The sequence below is a fragment of the Lonchura striata genome, chromosome 2 (genome assembly GCF_050655825.1).
Source record: "Lonchura striata isolate lonStrDom1 chromosome 2, ASM5065582v1, whole genome shotgun sequence".
Lineage (NCBI taxonomy): Eukaryota > Metazoa > Chordata > Aves > Passeriformes > Estrildidae > Lonchura > Lonchura striata.
In genome coordinates this window covers 99634419-99650621 of record NC_140704.1, presented here as the reverse complement: position 1 = coordinate 99650621, position 16203 = coordinate 99634419, and the positions used below count along the sequence as shown (strand labels likewise).

Here is a 16203-nt window from a genome sequence, read left to right as displayed (position 1 = left end):
TTCTTCATCCTTTAAAAAATCCTAAAAATAACCCATTCTCTTCCAGCATATCTACTCCTGCCTAGACAGAGAAAAGAGTTTCAAACTGAAACTTCTGCAGCCTAAATAACATCTTGCATCTCCCATCCTACTCCTACAATCTGCAGCAGATACAAAGACAAACCAGAAGACCGTAGACAAAAAAATCCCAAATTGTGCATTTATCAAATATCAGTCTTACTCTTCCCTTGTCTTTCATGTGAAGAATAGTTAAAATCCCATACTAATTAAATTATAAGCATTTGCTCGAAAGTATGAGGTGGAGAGGGCAAATATGGCTTCACTTGCTTTCTTAATGTCTGCCTCCCAAACAGGAGCATGGACTCCTTACTAAGGAACAGTCATCATTTTGCAAGCAGAAACAAACAGATATTGAAAAGGTTACTTTGGAGGCTGGTCCCTCTTGGAAGAGCAAAACCATTACTTGACCAGAAAATTCACTCTCTCATACACATTTCTTAATATTTTGTATCTAATTGTGAAAAAGCTTCTGTCCCATTAAAATCTGAATAAAACCATATTAAGCCAACTGGCTTCATATTTGTTTTCTAGCACAGCTGAAGTGTTTTCAGATTAGCTTCATCTAAACAGAAACACATAAAAAGTAAAGAAGCCATGCAGAATAGTCCTTTATTTAGCAATTTTTGAGTAACAAATAATACCACAACACTTTGATTTTGGGGTGTTCCAAGACAAGCAACTGCCAAGAACTGGGAAATACCTTGTTCAAACCAACAGGATTTCTAGGTTGAGCTAGATCTGGCCTAAGCCCTGACTACAGCCCTGCTTCTCAGAGTCCTTGGGTCTAATCCTTTGCACACTTTATTTCTCTTGGCTCACATTTGCTAGCAGTTTGCTGCTTTGTTCTGGTTTTAAAATACTCTGAAGCTGGAACTAATCAGAACATTTCCAGTGAAACAGGTTAAAGTTTTCACCTGAAAGATATCCAAGATACAGTGGGATTAGTTAATTTCAGCTAAAGCAGCTGAAATTAAATCTTGGCCCTTCAAAATAGAAAATGGGTAATTTCTGTGCAATTTTGTTATGCAGTATCACCAAAACATTACAGTCTTTTTCTAATGTAAAAAAAAAGGACACAATCTGTAACCCCTGCTGAGAATCTGTACAAACTGCTGAGAATCAGAACTGTTCTCTGTTCATCTATCATAAAATACTCAAGATACTCAATACCCAAGTGTATGTAGTATATGAAATTAAAGTCCTTTGTTATTATAATTTTGAGAGGGAAAAGAAATTAAGCAACCTACTTAATCGTTATTTAGACACTTGTTTTCCACTACAAGTACAGAAATTTAAAGTTACTTTTAACAGCTCTTAAAACCTAAATCCTTAGACAACATTTTGAAGTAGAACCCCCAGTACTACATTGCTTGATCTCATCTGAAAGCATGGCACCAGCATGTTGTGGGGATGTAGCAGAGATGGGCTCACACCAGCACACAGATATTCTTATGCCAGAGCCATCACCAGACTCATGTGCTATAACAAAATAAGGATGAAAGAATAATTAACTTGGGATCTTCCTTTGTTTCTTCCTGCTTTACCAAGATATCCTCCTCTATAATTTGCATAAAACTAATTATGGGCTTTTTGAAGTAAAAGATCTTTTTGAATCAGGTCTTATGGGCTTTGCCATATATCCATTCCTTCAGACTCTAAGCCAGGCTCCACATTAGCTCAGTCACCACTTAAACATAATTACTTAACAATCTGGAAAAGTACCAACTATATGCAATAAAAGCATGAGCATAAGATATATTACTTCTAAACATAAATCAAATACCAGTGATAATTCCCCATAGTGCTGAAAGAGTGTGTGTAAGGAAAGAATGATATATCCCTTAAAACTACTCCTCATTTATTAAATCCTCCAGATGTGTTTCCTAGACCTTGTCTGTCCCTAATCATCTTCTTTTATGTTCCTTAACATAACATTGCTAGATAGTCAAAGTTTCTAGTGGGAACACTGGTATGCTTTTGTACCTAATGTACAAACAACCTGCCCATCAGAGATTCACAAATCCCATGGAGGCACTTACATTTGAAAGCAAAACTCAGAGTCTGGAGATCAAAACAAGTAATGAGCACATATGACAGTGTCTTCGCCACATTAAGTGATTTTATCACATCCTTTGATTAAAAAAGAAAAGCAAGATCTGACACTGCAGGTATTTTGCAGCACATCACCTGCAGAAAATGGTTTAAAAAGCTGCATTTAGAAAAACACCCCAGATTCTGCTACTTTTTTGAATTAATGCTGCATTTAGAAATTCTTTATAACCTATACAAACAGCTAGTAACATAGACATGGGTAGGAATGGATCATAATATATGGAGACCTGCAATAAAAGGACCAAAAAAGCAACTTCAATTTGACACAGGAAGAAGAAAAAAAAACAACACTGCCAGTGCCTTGGCCCTGCAGGAGTGCAAAGAACTTGTGAATTGGGATCCCCAGGTGTTCCCAAGCAGCTGCCCATACTGCACATTACAACACAAACTACAGCTCCCCCATGGTCTCTGCCAGACTTGCCAAATAGAACAGAAAAGGAAAAAGGGGCTTCCCTCCTGATCTCCATATCTGGTAAAACAGGGTAACACACCAATACACCCAATCATCCCCACAAACAAACCCATCTCTATTAATAGCTAAGTTTGAAGCTTCACAAAAAGATTAACACTGTCATCCTGGCCATCACTGCAGCTGAAGGGGGATACCCTTGTTCTGGCTTTATAGAGATGATAGAACCTCTTACACTGATATTCCATTACTGACTTGCAGTGGGATGAACACAGACTATCAGAGTTCTGGTGAGGATTTCACTGCTTTTCACCTCAAGTTCTCACCTTCTTAGGACATTATAACTGCTGATATGTTCTGCAGTTTCTACTAGACATACAAAGTTCATTAAATACTTGTATATTCTCAGACTTTTGTTCTCCTATTTGCACTGATTGATTTTAATTCTTCTCTACTATTATTGTCTTCTCACAACCGAGTTATTGGTATGAAATATTTTAAACTCATCTGTGTGAAAGAGCCATGGAAAAGCAAAATACATTGCCTTAAAGCTTTGATAGTTTTATGTAGTCACAAATGAATGATCTGGAAAAAAAAGCATCCACTATAAGTAACACTGGGAAAATTAATCTCATTCCATTGAAAATAACAGATTCAAAAGTTAAAAATAAAGTCTCCCAAGAAAAATAATCTAACTGGGGGTACAAGTTCCCCCTTCTCCTTTGTATTCATGAAGTTTAAACTTTCTCTGTAGGTTTAAATCCCTTCCCACTTGACTTTTCTTTTTCAGCCCAAAAACCAACAGCACTGAGGTCCCAGTGATGAGGAATGAGGAATGACTCACCAGCAAGTGCTGAGTCACAATCACACCAAATACACTCTTACATTTTGATGGAGCATCAAATTCAATAGCTTTGCTTAGTCACTTGAGCTTGCCCTAATTCCTATGATTCACTCAATTTCAAAACTCTGATTTCTGATTCCTTATTTTTTCTTTGCATTATATATTCCACTGTATAACTCTTATACAACTCTTAAAGTAGAATTGTTGCAAGCCACCACTAACCCTCAGTCAGACCACGGGCTTCAGGCACAAGGTGGGTACCTTATCAAATCCAAGTGGCCAATACGTCCCAGTGCACACTGGATTAATTTGGAAGTGCTGATCTCCCACTCCTTGCACACCCACAAAAAATTCCAGCTGACATTGGAAGATACATGCATCAGGATTTCATCCTGTCCTGACTCATGCCAGCAGCAACCTACCATCAGCTAAAAGTGTGACCTTTCTCTGGGAGGGCTCCTCAGCCTGACAAGGTAAGACACAAGAAGTGAGTACTCAGCAGTTTATGCAGAAGGTGAAGTATCTGACCATGATTAAAAAAGCCAGTGTTAAAGTGACAGATTTCCGATTCCTTGGTCATTTTGGTTTGTTACCTTTTGTCCTCTCTGAAGGTAGATAAAGCAAAATTACTTTTGCCAGCTGTTTATCTGTTCAGCCAACTACTTATATATTGAAGAAGCTAAGTTTGGCTTGAATTCAACTAAGGTAATAAATTTATTTCTCTTCACAGAAATTGACAGCAATGTTTTATCTAATTACTGCTAGCATTCCAGCCAGAATCCAGAGAACTTCTCTAAAAGGTTGTAGGCAGGCTAGCATGGGGGGGGGATGAAGGAAACTCATCAGGGAGAGAGGGAAAGGCAGATGCAGTGAATAGGTTTCTGATGACTGCCACATTGCAGTACCTACAGGAAGCAATTATCACTACAGTTATTTATTTTTCTGTCTTCAGGCACAGTTTTTGTGCTTCCTCACTGTGCATTTCTGCAGCAGCTGCACTAAGAATTGTTGTGCTGGATTAGTGGTTAATAAGTTTGTTAATGCTGAAGGCACTTATCCAGTTACGTACATTCAGAAAAGTTTCCCTTATGAAAAGATACTGTGAGGAAGGCAGGGGTCACCTCTGGGGAATTCTGGGAATAAAACAGACCACACAAATTCATATGGAGTTTACAGAAATCCTACAATAATGGTTCTATGTCTTTATCCTTGCTGAAGGAACTACAGCTTTGAAGCTTCTTTGGCCAGCTATTCTGATTTTAACAACAGTCAATAATAGTGTATATATATTAAAAAAAAAAACACCAACAAAAAAACACAAGTAATAAAATAAGCATTTAACTTTTTGTCATAACAAATGAAGTGTAGGTCATATGTTCTTCACAGGCTGAGAGTTCCCAAGTCCTCCTCCAGGTACTTACTATGATACTTCATTTTTTAAAAATGCTCACCCTAGTTGCAAGCTCTTTTCTCTAAAATATTGTCTTTCTCCATCACATATTCTAATGTAAGTAAATTAAAAGCATATCTCAGTCTAAAGAACTCTGCAAAAAGTGCCTTTCCTACAGCTACCTGGGATTCATAAAAGTATACTGACACTATTGTTCTAGACATCCAAGATCTACTCCTAAAACAAAGCAAAGATAGGCATGACAAAATTAATTCTACCCCTCCCTTCCCACATCCACCTAGGCTGAATTACTGAAGGTCTGTGTCAGTGTGAACATGAAATAACATGTTTCAAGAGAAGAAATAAGAGATCTACCCCAAAGCAAATAATGTCTTAGTGTCTTAACTCATCTGGTTCTGGTGACTGGTCTAATGTAGGTAGGGGACAGGTTGAATCCAGGCCTCACACTATGGTGGATAGAATGCCATGGTGGGTATAGTAAAAGCAGCCTTTGCACCTGCATGTCCTTTTAAAATTCTATTTCACACAAAAGGTGAACAAGTTTAGTTCAAACATGACTGTCTTGAAGCTTTAGACAGAAAGAAGTCCATTTTTGACATATGGATTTTGTTTCTGCTGAGAACAATACTTCATCGGGAAAATACCAAGCAACTTCATCAAAAATTACCACCTCCTTTGTATAGAAGTACAACATACCACCCTGCTCAAAAGACATGTACTTGTATTTCTAATTAGCAGTGCCAGCAACTGTGGGGCACCCAATACCTCTCTTCTCTTCAGAGGTTCGACATGATAAATGTTGGAGAGCTGCTACTGATTTCAAAACTGACCAGCAGGACCATAGCTGGAGAGAAAAAGAGGCAGAAGATTAGGATAAAAGTAGTAAATACTAGATGTATGCATGCTTTTATACACCTTATTTAGTCCAACTGTAAAAAGACACCTTCTAAAATCCTAAATCCTGTTTTTAACACAGCTGTCTGCTCATGCAGCTCAGTAACCTTGGTGCACAGTAAAAACCAATACAGTTACTGAAGACTGATTTCAATAACTTTTTGGAAAGGGTCCAAAGCAGCTTCTGCAGTGTCTGCACCAAAAACAACACAAAAAAAGAAAGGCAGAAAATAGCTGCTCTTAAATCTGGTGTAAGACTTGCACAGTTGTCTGCAACAACTTAATTATGACAGACTTTCTATGGGCAGATGTCCTGGTTCCAGCCAGGACAGGGTTAATTTTTTCAGTATCCAGGAGGGGGCATGGCCAGGACACGGAGATTATTCTGTACCACCTCACATCACTGCCAGGGCACATGAAAAAGACTCTCTTCCAGGGAGAAGTGCTTCCTTCCCCAGCACTGGGAGCTGTCCATTTCTGGTTGTGTTTCCATGTGAATTGTTTCTTTTCTCGCACCCTTTGTCATTAGTATTGTTGCTGTTACTGCTTATTTTCTTGTCCCGTTGCTGTTTTCAGTAAATTGTTCTTATCTCAACCAATGATCTTTGCCTTTGGGCCTCCAAATCTGCTCTCCATCAAAGTGGGGAAGGGGAGGGCAAAAGTGGAGGGAACAAGCAGCAGTGTGGTTGTGATGGGAGCACTTAATTGGGGAATACCATGACAAGACTGTCAGGCAACTACACTCCCACTTACACACTGGGGTTAGCAAAAGCTGACACATTTCTGTTCTTGCATCAAACAGCACAATGTTTGCTTAACTACAATTTTTTCTTATCTATGGCAGAGTTTTACTTCTGAATTTTGGTGTTTTGTCCATTATTATTGAGGGGTGTATGGCCAGGACACTGATGCTGGTGTTTTGCTTTTTAAAACACTCTATTGCTAAGTATTTGCTATTTTAAATATAGTTATCCATTCAGCTACCAAAATATTTTATTCTACCACTGGACCCAACAAGGCAAAGAAACAAAAAGAAACAACCGATGCCAACCAACACTGGTAATCTGTGCAGTAGCCAAGTGTACCAGGATATCAGTTTTTACACAGAACTGAGGATCTTCTTATTCAGAATGCAAATCTCTTGAATCCTTAAGTGCTCCATCAGGAGCCTTGGACTGTACCTCTCTGCACACAATTTAAGCTGCTTTCTGCAGGACACCAAATATGTATTCACTGAGACAGAGCATTACTAAAACAAATATCAAGGCACAAACATGACCAGACTTTAACCAATGGTTGAACAGAGACAGTTCAGTCTCTTCAGTGATAGAAATGGTCTGATGTCTTTTCATATCTCATTGGAAACTAATTAAACAATGGCCTTTTATTTATTTATTTATGCACACAGATCTGTGAAATATTTACCCATGACCAAGTAGACTGTATTGCTTATTTACAATTGGTCAAGTAGGGCTTTTTGTGTTCACTGGATGTGCAATGTTTGCAGCGAGCTTCAGGTAAAGAAGCTTCTCAAACCTCAAGAGAATAAAATCTGGAAAGATCACCAGTCTGTTAGTAGGGAGAGAAAGAAAATATATTAAAAAGAAAAAAAACAAAAACAAAACAAAACAAAAAAAAACCAAACCAAAAAAAAAAAAAAACCACACCACCACAGCTTTTTAAGATTTCAGTCCTGGCTTCAGAGCAAACACCTGATATCAGACCCCTTATCAGATGTGCCCATCTTGGAGAAAAGCCAACTTGGTTACAGATAAGGCCTAAACCGTGTAGCTGTCAGAATCACAATATTAAATACTCATCATTACACCTGGGGGCTTTCTGTACTGCATTTATTTTAAAACTCAAATAAAACAAACAAGCACCATGGGGCGGGGGGCTGGAGTGTAAAGAAAAACACAAATTAAGAAAAATAGCTTAAGGGGAAGCCTATATTTCTGAATCAAATCACAACTTTAAACGCTACAAAAAGGAATCCATTTCTTTCTATATGGCCTATTAATGAGTTACCAAGTTTTGTCTTTTTGTCATCAGACATTTCCTTTTCAGGCTTTTATGAGCCAGAGGGAAAAAGACATTTCTCCAGCAGAGACAGAAAAATGTCTAACCATGTCAGCTGATTGGCAGAATTCTGACAGATGGCATATACATATTAGCAGGTAGGAGATAGGGGGGAAAAAACGTCAGGAATTCTTGTTGAAGTAATTTCCAAGTATATTGCAGCCAAAACTAACTTTTTTTTTTTTTTTATCTGCCAGTTTATCACTTCCTTCAAGTTTCCTGTCAAGAGACACTCTGCTGCACACTCTGCAAATTTGCAGGTTGGTTTAGATTTTACTTAAATGGGAAGCAAATGCCACACTTAAAGAGATTTCACAGAAAAAATAGACAAGATGTCTCTACTCTTATACTTGAAGTTGTATCTTGACTATGTCCTCTCTCTTGACCTGTCAATACAAGGCAGAGAAGAGTAATCTGTAAAGCATTGCTGCAAAACTGAGGTAATCTCAAAAAAGTCATTTTAACTGCATTGCTGGTTAGACAAGTTTTATCAATTCTGAGTCCATAGCTTCTCATCTGTCCCACCTTTTCCAAATAATAATGAATACTATCCAATTAGAAACTGCTACACATCTTACACAACAACAAAGAAGTTAAAACTTAAATTAAAAGTAAAAGATATGATTAATGACATGCTCTAAGCACAAAATAGCCAAGGCCAGGGCTTTCATCATGGTTTTATTTTGCAAGCATAAGATCACATAACTTTGATCACATTTGCTCATGTACACTTATCTTTCCCAACAGAAGTATTTCTTCTCCCAACAGAAGATCAGCATTTACTACAAAACCTCAAACATTACTACATTTTCCAACATGGAAACATTGTTTCACCTTCCAATAATATTAAAATAACATCCTGCCATCCTTAAGATAAAATAACATAATATTGCTCTTATTTCCTGCAACAATGATAAAATCTTGCTACTTTGATTCTGTGCTTGTTCCCTTTTATGCCCCAGATAACTCATTAAAACATAACATGTTCTGTACTCGGTATAAAGCTAATAGCCCAACTTTTCTTATTTTCCTACCTTCACTGTAGGTTAAAATATTACACAGTTAAACTCCTATATACACTCTAGGCACCATCTAACTCATTTTTACAACAGTGCCAACGAGTCCAAGTACAGTCACACTACAAATTCAGAATCCTTCCAATCCAGCAAATAAGAAGGGTGCTCTTCCACAAACAGTTCTAGACAAGAGGTTAAGGATCCCAAAACTTGCATCTTCACCATCATGAAATAACTTTTTTCCAGAATCAACTTAAAGGTCATTAAACAATATCTAGAGGGCACTTGAGATTAAAAGCATACATATTTTGTTTTAATAATTAAAATTATCCGCTGAGAGGGAAAGAGAAAAACCAGGTACTTTAGGACTAAAAAACCTAAACAAATAGACAAAACAACAAAAAATCCAACAACCAGAAAAAGTGACTGTCTTTTGTAATGGATAAAGTCCAAGACAGAGTGAAGCATTACTCTAATACTTTTCCCAGTGTTGAAGATGCAACAAAAAACAAAGGCACAAAAAAAAAAAAAACAAACCCAAAAAAAAAACACAAGGGGAAAAGAAAAATAGATAGGAACTCTATTTTACATTCCTTCTAAATTTTTTATATTATAGAGTCATAACACAGGCTCTATTTTTCTGGCCCAACTGGAAATAAGAAATACAAGAAGGAATTTAGAGTTAGGTAGTTTTCTTGAAACACCCAACTCAGTTTTGTACATGTTAAAGAAAAAGGTATTTATGTAAACTTTAAAACTAAAACTACTAAAAAAACCACTTATGGCTTAGTCGCAGATCTTCTATCACCCTAGAAGGATTCATTGCTGTTTATGTCACCACATTACTGCTCCCAACACTAAAGAGCTGCAGCTCTTCGAGCTACCACCTAAAGCTGTGGTGGACACATTTTGTAAGTAAGCAGGACAAAATCTGGTGAATAGTCAAGTACAACTACCTGAAAGAACAGCAGCATTGATGACAATTCTGATGACAAGGAGGCATCACTGGCAGGGTGACATGAGCCATCATGTCACTTTCCAGCTGGGCTCTTTAGACAGTGATGCTCCTAGATTTTCTCTGGTGTACAAGGTGCCATTGACTTCTCTGATCAAATTACTCAACCTAAGAGAAAAAGCTAATGGAGTATAGTATTTCAACTTTTTGTTATCCAGATTATTATTAAAGCATTGCAATATGCTTCAATAACAGTATGTTATTTGTGCTATTCCTGTTTCTTGTTCATCCCCAGATGTAACTGTTGTTCTGATAAATCTGTTCTGTAACCATAACAAATGGCCCAGTTACCTTACTGTAACACAGCCTCTTACTCCAAAGTTGCTGTAAACACACTATGTAAAATATTCATAAAATCACAGAATCATTACAGTTGTAAAAGACCTTTAGGCTCATTGAGTCAACCAGTTAACTCAGCACTACCAAGCCCACCACTAAACTATGTCCCCAAGTACCACACCTAGATGTTATTGAAACACTTCCAGATGATTCCACCATTCCAATGCCTGACCAATATCCCATCCAAAACTCTCCTGAATAAACTATATATTTTTAAGACCTCTTTAGATAAAGATATACATTACTCTCATGTAACTTTCACACTAGATTTTTACTTTTCTTTGGCACATCATCCATTAGTCAGTTATAGCAGGAAGCAAAAATTTTTCCTCTTACGTGGACAATGTAAGGTCATAGCAATCAGCAAGTTTTGGGCAGAAGAAACTGACATCAAAAACAAGCTGTCTTTTTCTTCAAAAGAAAAACCTATGAACTACATTGTGTAAACAAAAACCTGACAGTGTTTTCTCATGCCCACTACAGAAACAAAGTGCTAGAAAAGTTTCCAGAGACCATCTAGCCTGTTTCAAAGATGGATTATTTATATCTAGAGCAGTATGTACCAAATGGCTAGCTCAACCCACTTACAGAAAGTAATCATTTCACATAATTCAGAATATAATTATACAGTATGAATGATACTGAGAGGAAGGCAGCAAAGTCCTAACAGAAATGGGGGTTTCAGAGTTAGACTATCCAGTGATATTCTGGGACAGGATTAACGCTTGCATTTCTGGAGGCTGAAGAGAAGAGCTGATAGAGGTGACAGGTATTTTCCATTTCAAAACAGCCCAAATTCTTTTTCTCCTACAGTGCTGCTCCTTTATTCTCTAACTTATTCACTGAAAAAACAGAACTTTCTGAGGTGACTAAGAGATCAGTCTGATACTTCTGGCACTCCAGCCCCCTCTTAAGTTCTATCTGGAGTGGGAGGAGCAGTTTGGGGTGGTGATAAGGAAGACAAGCAGGAGTAGAAAATTTGGTATAGAAATAGTTCTGCTAAAATACCAAAATCTATGCACAAAACTTGGTTCAAGGAAAAACACAAAATCTACTTACTCTAGAAGGACTTCAAATTCTTGGGCTTACTTTTCATTTACAGAAAGCAATCATAGGAGGCAATATCATTTGAAAATACTCAGATCTGAAAGCTATAACTTATTTCATAAAGTTGGTAGGGAAAGAGAGAGAAAGAGACAAAAGGAAGTGATTTTCCCATCTCACAAGATTTTCCTTCATTTTCCCCATCCCAGTCAAAAATTCTACAGCCAGCCAAGCCACTCAGATTTAGATCAGCCCTAACACCACTACATGCAACAAAACAAGAGGCTTGGATTGTCACAAGAGCTTAGAGATGCACACTTAGGACACTGTAGCTCTCCTCAGTGGAATTTAGATATCATTGCAGCAAAAACAGAAAGCGGGACCAGCTTTGGAGAAGAACCAAACCAGTGGAAATCTTCCTACATAGGTGGGGCTGCAGATGACCTTTTGTCAGCACCACCAAAGGGGCACTCTCACAGCTGCTAAAGAGAATGGATCTCTCCTCATTGTATGCCACAGAAGAAGCAGCTGTTCCAAGTCAGCCTATGCCAGGCCAGCCCATCAGCCAACACTCCCTGCAGAAGGGCACACACAGTGAAATACAGAGAGAGAAAGCAGGGGATCCACACAGGCCATCCTTGCACAGAGCTTACCACAGAGACTCTTGTCTCTAGCAGGTCAGAAATCACTTTGGATCCCTTACTTGTGACTATTGCCATACAAGTCATTATGTTCTTACAGAGATTTTGCTGTCCATGTAACCCTGGACTAAAGGAAATCCTCAGCAAATAGCCCTAGTTATACAAGATAGCATCTGAGCTCAGGAGAGAGCACGGCAAGTGAAAACGTGTTTTTCTGCTGTCACCTTCCCAAGGCTATCTGTACCTCTCACCAGGATCAGCAGGGACCTTCATCCTGGGTAAGTACTCTGAGAAAATCCACCCAGAGCTCTGGATCCTAAGCAGCATCTCCCCAGCTCCTCCTTCAGGCTCTGCCACCATCCAGCATCTCTCCTGAGGTATGTAGCAAACATCCACACAGAGTGACCCCATTCTCAGGAGACTCCAAGGAGCCATCTGGGTCCACAGGATGACCATCCATCCTCCATCCCAGAATTCTGACAATGAGCACACTTCTCCAGTGAGACAGACTGAGATAGTTTTCCCTGGAGATGATGATTCTGAAGACATGACCTCACACTACAGTGAATGACTTTGCACAAGCTGTCATGCAAGCAGTCCAGAGACTTAGTTTGCAGATGAATGCTACTACTATAAATGCATTATTAAGTCTCCTGGACACATACAGAATTAACTCTTCCCATTGCCAAGTAGTCCAACAGCTCCTAAAAAACAAACATGATTTACTTCATGGAGCTGCCTTTCTTTCTCTCTCATGCCTCTCTCAGAAACGCTGGGGTTCCTTCAAACTTTACTTCTAAAATGCACAAACTATTTGTAATCCAAAACCAATATATTTTCCTCTCCCCACCCCCAATGAATTTAGACTCTATCAGATAAAGAAGACTCTGAAAAGAGTCCTATCTTCCAGCATGAGCAATTAATCATCTTAGTAACAGCAGGCTGGAGAAAGTCAAAGAAAACATTGCATAAAGAAAAATCCTATATTTTACCATTTTTCCCTTTGGAAAACAAAGGAAAAAAAGCTAAAAACAAAACCCAAGCCAAACCAATGCACTCAAACAATGCATCATCAAAGGTTTTCTCAGCTATCAAAACAGCAAAATGTACTGAATGATTAATAAATGTGTTCAGTGACCAGAAGGATGAACTGTTAAAAGCAGCTTGCATTTTGTGCACCAATTTTTAAAAAGCCATGTTGAGTAAGGAGGTATTTTTGACCCAATACACTTACCATAAAGATACAACTATTGTCTGCATTGATACTGAATATTAAATTATCAAGAACTCCAACCAGCAACCAAAAAAACCCCACCTTTCATCATTCCTGTAGCACCAGGGAAGCTCACTGAAATAGGCTGTTTGCTAAAAGGCTGTTCAGGGAAGCCCATTGTCAGTACTTAATAGCTGACACGGACCATTGAGTAGGCAAAGCATCTATGTTCTGCAGAGTGAAAACTGCTTACCTGGGACAGATCTATTAGTCTGTGCAGCTTCATTGATGGGAATAAAGTTATAGACATGACAGTACCACTGAGGATATTAGTTCATAAAGGAAAGAGGCTAAAAGATTACTGTAGTAACAGATAGACAGTTAAGGCCTGGAAAGTCAATTATTTTTCCCATTCCTGATTTCTTAGCATTGTCATTCCAGTGCTAATTACCTAATTAAAGGAGCTGTGTGATATTAACAGCACATCTACTTCTTGTGAAGAGCTGAGAAGGCTGAAGATTAAAAACACAGTTTCTTGCCATCTTTGGAACAATGACAAAGTAATATTTGCAAAGAAATAACACGCTCTTTGTTTAGAAAGTCCTTAAATTCTCCAAGAACATCAAGTTCATAACCTGCTGACAAACAGAGCATCTGTGATTCACTCCCAGCCTCACAACACCAAGCAAATGGCATTTACAGTGAAACACAAAGTGTAAGAAGAGGCAACACTTCCTGGGGAAACAGGCAATTCCCGTCATTTTGGGTGTCACGTACCAGGATTCACAGTGTCAGCACACCAGTGCAAGTTTTTAGCTAGCAACTTGCAATCCACAGTTAGGAAAGTCTTGGGGAGTATATAGTGTTCTCTGCTGGCAGCAGAGGACCAGGAATCCTGGAAGCAAGGTTATTTCAGAGGTAAAACAACAGCAGAACTTGGTGCGCTTCTTGGACTTTAAACACAGCATTCATAAACTGGAGATCTGTGAGAGACAATTCCATGCAGAGGAAGCATTAAAAGCTTTCTAGTTTGAACAAATCTCTGACAGTGTGACTGGGTCAAAAAGTGGATTGAGCCTTCTAAAGCAGTTAAATTTTCTAAAAAACAAGAAAACAACAAAAAAGCAAACCCTGGATCAGTAGTTTTACAAGAACTTTATTCCTATTCACTTTGTGCTAAAATGATCAACATCAGCTTATTTCCCAAGCTTGGCCTAATTCGCCAGATTTTACTAGTGTACTGAGTGGCTTAATTTTCAGATGCTCAATTAGAATTATCTTGAAAGAATAGATCTTTTTTTTATAATAGGCAAAACAGTAATTGAGCATTTACAGAGAGTAAAGAGTGTAATACAGCTGCCCTGCTACATAAAATTGATGTATACAACTGTCATAATTGCTTTTGAAAATATTTGCCTTAGTGTTGAGAAATTTAAGCAACCATGAAGACTGTTGAACACATTTTTTTAGCCAAACTCTACAAAAATTCATCTCACTTTATGCTTTGCCATTCCCTTCTACTTCAGTCTTCTCCTGCCTTGTCAACAGCCCTTCCAAAGTATGTAGTCAACATTACCCACAAAATTATTCAAACAAACAAAAATCACATTACTTGGACAGCTATTGATCCCAGCTTTATAATTTTTAGATTGTGCTCAAGAACCAAAAAATGGTTTTCCTTTGATTGTTCCATGGCCAATAGCATGCTTCACAGGCTAAAGAACTGATGCAGGTCATCATAAAATATTTCCTTGAATTTCTCAAATACTGTGGAATTTTTCATTGTGTAATCACAAAAACATTAATTTGAGTGCATAACCATTTGAATAAATAGTCAATTCATAGCAAATAACTATACTTTCAGTTTTATACCAACTCAGAGGTATACATTCTGCCTTTATGTCATTTTAAAACTTCAAACCAAATCCTTCCAATAACTTCAGATTAATAATGCTCTTTACCAACAGATTCTCTCAGATTCTAGAAAACTAACCAAGAATTTTCTCTTCATAGTGCCCCCTAATATTTTTGAAACATACTGCAGTAGCTGATCCTTCACACCAAATGTTTCCAAACACAGCACCTAAAAGCTGCATTAAAAATCTGCAACTTATCAATTTAGCCATGCTGAAGAACATTTTCAGAGCAATTATTCACAGTACCCCAAGGAAAATAACATTTCTCAGACAAAATTCAGATTAACCAGAGACTCTTAGTCCTTAAAGGATGACGACCTCCGGTTTAAAAGACAACAGAGTTGGAACACACTGATGTGTCAAAAGGTCCAGCTGCAGGTTATCTTTAAAAGCTCCAAAATGTTTTGGCCAAGCATGAAAGTAGATTTGTCATAGTATAAGTCTGCACTCTATAGGGTAGACAGGATTTAATCTAGCAGCATATTCAACCATTGAGCAGAATAGCTGCATATTTCCTCCCAAACTCATCGTTCTGAGCATTATAGCAGTTATAGCTGGCTCTAAATTCCACGGCTGAGATTACCAGGCTGCAACACGATATTTTCTTTTCACAGAAGAAAATATCAAATCACACCGAGCAGGTAATTAGTCTCGGGAGCCGAGGACCTTGCTGGAAGTCACAAATCCCAAAATCTCGTCACAAACCCCAAAATCTCCTCGTTCCAGCCGAGGTCTCGGCGGGATCGTTTTTCCTGACCGCGCCATCTGCCGGCCGATCCCATAACTGCTGCCAATGGGCTTCCCCCACAACGCCGATTCCGATATTCCAGCGGCTCCCAGCCGGGAAACAGCCCTTCAAAGATCGCAGACCGTTCCTGTGAGGACCATAAAAGGCAATAAGGAAAAGGAAATCCATTTTCAGGCTTCAATCAGCTGTTAGTGTGCTCTCACCTCAACTGAAAAAGGCTACCCAAATGAAAGGAAATGGAAATCACGTCGTTCAACTATTGAAATAGTGCTTCCTTAAGCCTAGCCCTCACCCCCAACAACAAATAAAGAAAGAAAGAAAAAAAAAAAAAGGAAAGTAATAAGAATTGGATGGTTATTCCAATGGTTATTGGAAAATATTATCACTCTTATTTCACTTTTTCTTGCATTTAAAGCTTATAACTCACATGCATACCAAATCAGACAAAATAAAAGCAAGCAA

General features: G+C 38.2%; 1 long non-coding RNA gene across 1 annotated transcript in view; it reads right to left on the bottom strand.

The window, feature by feature from the left end:
* Window positions 1–1580: 1580 nt before the first annotated feature.
* Window positions 1581–16203, bottom strand: part of LOC146768350 (uncharacterized) — a 29142-nt gene continuing 14519 nt past the window's right edge. Inside the window, exon 2 of the long non-coding RNA XR_014952835.1 lies at window positions 1581–15868. This is a non-coding gene — a long non-coding RNA (uncharacterized LOC146768350). The remainder of the gene's footprint in view (window positions 15869–16203) is intronic.